General features: G+C 41.0%; 1 pseudogene; it reads right to left on the reverse strand.

Annotated features, from left to right (window-relative positions):
* Positions 1-3,204: 3,204 nt before the first annotated feature.
* Positions 3,205-5,753, reverse strand: part of LOC102847410 — a 15,320-nt pseudogene continuing 12,771 nt past the window's right edge.

Here is a 5,753-nt window from a genome sequence, read left to right on the forward strand (position 1 = left end):
TGGTGCATTTAAACCATTCACGTTCACTATAATTATTGAGAAATAGGGTTTTATTGCTGTCATTTTGTTCAAATCTTTTTGGTGTGGTCGTTAGTTACTTTGGTCCATTCTGTTTTCTGTGGCATCTCTGTATGAAGAACATCTCTCAGTATTTCCTGTAAGGCTGGTCTTGTTTTTACGAACTCCTTTAGGTTCTGTATTTCTGGGAATATTTTGATCTCTCCTTTATACTTGATGGACAGTTTTGCTGGGTACAGTATTCTTGATAGAAAATTGTGTTCTTTGAGTGTTCTATATATATGCCATTCCATTGTCTTCTTGCTCGCATGGTTTCTGCTGAGAAATCAGCACTTAATCTTATCTGTTCTCCCTTGTAGGTTATTCTTTGTTTTTCTCTCATTGCTTTTAGTATTCTCTCCTTATCTTTGTTTCTGGAAAATTTGACAATGATGTGCCTTGGTGTTTTTCTTTTAGGGTCTATTCTATATGGTGTTCACTCAGCTTCTTGAATATGTATTCTGTTATTCTTCATTATGCCTGGAAAGTTTTCCTCTAGGAATTCTTCCACAATTTTTTCAGTGCCTTTACTTGCTTTTTCCTGCTCTGGGATTCCAATGATGTAAATGTTATTTCTTTTAATGGTATCCCACGTTATTCTTAAGTTTTCTTCTGTTTCATACCTTTTTCCATTCTGCTTTGTTCTCGGTCAGATCTGTGGTGACAATTCTATACTTTATTTCACTAATTCTGTTTTCCATCTCTTCACCTCTATTTGTATGTTCCTCCATCATGTTGACAGCACCAGAAATCTTAGATTTTATATTTTGGATTATGGTTTCTTGTTTTTCCAGTCCCCCTAGTGCCTCATTTGTTTTCTCTGCATTGTTTTGTATTATTTTTTTAAGCTCCTTCTGACTTTTAACTGTAGTGTCCTGTAATTATTCAAGTTTGTTTTTCATCCATTGAAAATATTCGATCATTTTATTTAAAAAAATCTGCATCAGAGAGTTCCATCAGACTTTCTGGCTTCATGAAATTCATTCCTACTGTGTAATTTTTTTTGAGATATCTTGTTTTGGGCTTGGGTGGTGAGTGGGGTACCCTGCTTCTTTTGAAACATTGACATCGAAGAGTTTTTGAAAACTTAGGTGATAGTTGGTTCTTGGTTTGACATCACTGCTCCTCTATAGAGATGTCCAAGATCTCCCTGTTGTTTGAGTTAGTCGGACCAACGTGGTAAGGCCAAACAGCAGGTTTTTTGTCCAAAGAAACTAAATATTCAATGTTAGACAACTTTTTCAGGCGAGGTTGATAAATGCTATAATTTGGTCTATGTGGTGTTTTTTTTAAACTCCTGGCCCAAGGTCTGCAGGCCTGAGGGCCTCAAAATTCAAAGCTGGTGGGGGGGTGCAGACTTCTGGGGCTGGGAAATGCAATACCTGGAGATGCAAGCCACAAATCCAGAGATGTGTCCCGGTCCAAATCCACTCCTTCTCTCCACTGCGTCTGCGCACTTTTCCTCTCACCAACTCCAAAACTCAAAGTTGGAAGGGGGTGCAGACTTCTGGGGTGGGGGAACACGATACCTGGGGACTCGAGTCAAAGATCCAGAGGTATGTCCCAATCCAAATCCCCTCCCTCTCTCCACCTAAACAACAATTTTAAAAAATAAAAAACAAAATCCACCTATAACCCCAAAGGCAAAACAGATGGACAGACAACCTTTTCATGTTAAACTTTCACAAAAGTGGATTTGGTTTCATAAAAGCCTGCAAATGTAATATTTCTTAAGATAATTTGTAAACACAGTTGAAGAGGAAATATAACATGAATCAGCAGAGATGTGGCAATGACAAAGGAATCAACGAGCAGAGAGCTGTTACTCATAAAAAGGGAGGATGGGGACACAGGAGTGCCACTGGTCACATGGTTTACTGGTAAATTATGTTCCCCAGAAGCTGTGAAGTGGCTTATCATTCATAACATGGGTTTTTCTTCTTGCAAAATAAAAGGGACTTTGGGTCAAATGGCCCAGGATCTTTTGTGTTTATAAACCCTTCCTATATTGTTTTGTTCCTCCCTATATTGCTTTGTTCCTTTCAAAATAATTGGACAAGGAAAACATCTTCACCCTAGCAACATGTGTTTTCCCCAATAATTCCTGGTGTGTTTTAAAATTCCACAAACTATTCAGTGGGGAAGCAGAAGGCCCTCAGATCCAACACGTGCTTCATCCCTCCTGAGTGGGGGGTTGGTTTGAAATTGGTTTTCTCACTAGGGTAATTAATGAAGGCTTGATCTTTTGTTGGCAAATACAGCTCAGAAGGGAAGCTCTCATGTTTCTAACCTTGGATCCATGTGTGATGGTGCTGGCTAACTGACCCTGAACCTGGGGAGAGAACCCACTCCAGTGACAGTGGGTGGTTCGCACAAGTCAGCCATGGAAGAAGATAGCAGGTGACTAGGGATGAAATATCAAAACTCAAAATCCTCAGGGCAGGTTCTTAAGTCAACAAAAAAATGACAGTCCTGGCAATTTGAAAAGACCATGAGGGAAGGACAGAAAAGCCACCTCAGGTACAAGCACTAGAAGCAACACAAAGGAGGAGACATTTGAGAATTTTCACGAGTGAAAAAGCTGAAAAAGAATGCACAAAAGTGGTGAAAGGAGAAGATATTTCTCCACTGGTTCAAACTGCAGCAAAATCTAGGCCAGAAAAGAAAGCATGCCTTTTGTCAACAGCTGATCCAGAAAAGCATGGAATGGCAGTGTGGACATTCCTCTCCTCCCAACTCCCTCCCCAACTGAACCCCACAATGATTTAAAAAAAAATTTAAAAATAAAAGAAAAAGGCTCCTGGGAAATTCCCTTTCTCTTCCTCCATTAAAAGGAGATGCTAAAAAGTACAACAGAGGATGGGGATGGAAAACATCCTTTCTGATTTGCTTTGTTTAGCATGTCTTGAGTGTTTGATGTGGTTCCATTGTTGGGGTTGGTGGACACACTTGAGTACATTGTAGACGTGTAGGAAAGTGGATGAAGGACTAACTGTGGGGCCAAGAAGGAGTCCCATTAACTGGTTGCCCCACAGTGACTACCACAGGTTCTTAAAGAAAAGAAAGGAAAAAAAGGAAGAATGTCTCCGAATGTCCTCATATGTCCCATCTCTGATACACAAGCGGAGGGTGGTAGGCCAAGGCCCTCTAGCCTAGGCTGGTGATGTTGGCATGGCCACCAGGGGGTGCCACAATGCACTGGGTGGTAGGATGAGGAATGTTGTCATCAATCTGAGCACCAGACAAGCTAAAGCCAGACTGGTGCAGGTTCCGGCTAGAAGGGGCCTGCTGCTTGGCACGAGACCTTCCAGCTGAGGAGGCTGGAGTCGCAGTCTTGGGTATCACACACTGGTCCATCGTACAGGCTACAGGGAATCCCTCTCAGCTCTGCCAGCCTGCTCCTTCATTTGACATGCTTGCAAACAGAGAAGGGATTCCGGGGACTGTAGTACACAGAATCTTCTGGGACATGAAGTATACCATCCTGAAGGACGATCTTCCCCTGGCTGATGGCAATCAGTGAGGAGCCACTGCACTCCATACCTTCATAGATGTTGTATTCAAGAAAGCTGTTTTGTGTCTTGGAGGAGATAGTCTTAATGGTGTCTGGATCCCAAATGGCCAGATCAGCATCGAATCCCACAGTGACACGGCCTTTCTGGGGATAATGGTTGAAGATTTTGGTTGCATTGGTGCTGGTCACAGCCACAAACTGGTTCTCATCCATCTTCCCAGTGACCACAGACTTATCCCAGATGACGGACAAGCACTCCTCTGTGCCATTGGTGCCCTCAGGAACCAGGGTGAAGTTATTCTTTCCTGCAGCTTTCTGGGCTGTACTGAAAGTACAAAGTAGGCAATACTACTAAAGGCAATTTACACGTTCAATGCAATCCCAATAAAAACACCAATCCCATTCTTCAACAAGACGGAAAACGTAATCTCCAGTTTCATTTGGAACGGAAAGAAGTCCCAAATAAGCAAAGCCCTCCTTAAAAATAGAAAAAAGGTAGGAGGTATCTCACTCCCTGATTTCAAGTATGGTACTGGGACAATGGCAGACCCATAGATCAAGGGAATAGAATTGAGAACCCGGAAATCAGCCCATCTAGCTATGGTCAACTGATTTTTGACAAGGAGATGAAATCAATTAAGTGGGGAAATGACAGCCTTTTTAACAAATGGTGTTGGCAAAATTGGAAAACTATCTGCGGAAGAATCAAGGAAGATCCACACCTCACTCCATATAAAAAAATCAACTCAAGGTGGATCATGGATCTAGGACTAATACCAAGGACTAAAAACTTCATAAAAGAAAAGCTTGGAAGAACTTTAGTAGTCTTTTTTTTTAAATTTTTTTTAAGTTGTTCCTAAATAAAGGTTTTGTCAGCACACTGAATAGTTTTTAAAAACGGTATGAATTGTATCAATAGAAATACCAGGGTCATCTTGCACAATGCCAAGAAAACCAACGATGCCAGATACTGAATTTCTCTTGCACTGTCCTTTGAACAACTTTAGTAGTCTTAATCCACAACATAAACAGTCTTCCAAGTATCCTGAAAAATCTACAACCAGGAGAAGATAAAATAAATGAATGGGATCTTCTAAGAATCAAATCCCTATGCCCATCCAAAAACTTCTCCAACAGGGTAAAAAGGAAAGCCACAGACTGGGGGAAAGTATTTGGGAATGACATGTCAGATAAGGGACTTGTATCTAGAATTTATAAAATACTTGAGCACCACAACAAGATAAAGGTAAATAATACAATAAAAAATGGGCACTTCACCAAAGAAGACATTCAGATGGCCAACAAGCACATGAAGAAATGTTCAAAGTCCCTAGCTCTAAGAGAGAGCCAAATCAAAACAACTATGAGATATCATCTCACCCCAGTAAGAATAGCAAAATTTAACAGAACAAATGCTGGCGAATTTGTGGAGTAACTGGAGCACTTATTCACCGTTGGTGGAAGTGTAAAATGGTGCAACCACTGTGGAAAGCGGTTTGGTGCTTTCTCAAAAAGAGTTGCAAATAGAGATACCATTTGACCCTGCTAGGAATATACCCTAAAGAGACCATAACCGACATCCAAACATACATGCACACTCATGTTTATCGTGGCTTTGTTCACAAGAGCAAGGAGTTGGAAACAACCCAGGTGCCCATCAACAAACAAATGGATAGAGAAGCTATGGTATATTCACAGAATGGAACACTACGCTGCACTGAAAAACAAGGAAGTCATGCAATATTACTCAAAATGGGTGACCCTGGGGGACATTATGCTAAGTGAAATATCTCAGTCGCAAAAGAACAAATACTGCATGGTGCCACTGTTGTAGAATGGGACTAACATCAGGGTTGGGGTAAGATTGAGAAAAACTGGATAAATTATGTATACTGCATTGAAACAGATGAGCGAGGGAACAGTTTAAAAGCAATATACGATAGGGTATTACAGGATTCCAGAATTAAGGTTGCATAGTGGCGTGTGCCTGGGGCTTTGGGAGGTGTGCGGGGGGATTGTATACCAAAGAAGGTATTTTTCTTTTGCTTTTCAAAGAGACGAGCAAACTGGGGGGAGGGGGTTGGGAGGGCTAGGCAGGGAGAAAAGTGCAACAATGAATGAATGGAAATCCAAAATATCTGTAAATGTTCATTAAAATTAATAAAATTATATATAAATTACA

Source organism: Elephantulus edwardii, unplaced genomic scaffold (assembly GCF_000299155.1).
Source record: "Elephantulus edwardii isolate Elephantulus edwardi_28Jun2011 unplaced genomic scaffold, EleEdw1.0 scaffold00239, whole genome shotgun sequence".
NCBI lineage: Eukaryota > Metazoa > Chordata > Mammalia > Macroscelidea > Macroscelididae > Elephantulus > Elephantulus edwardii.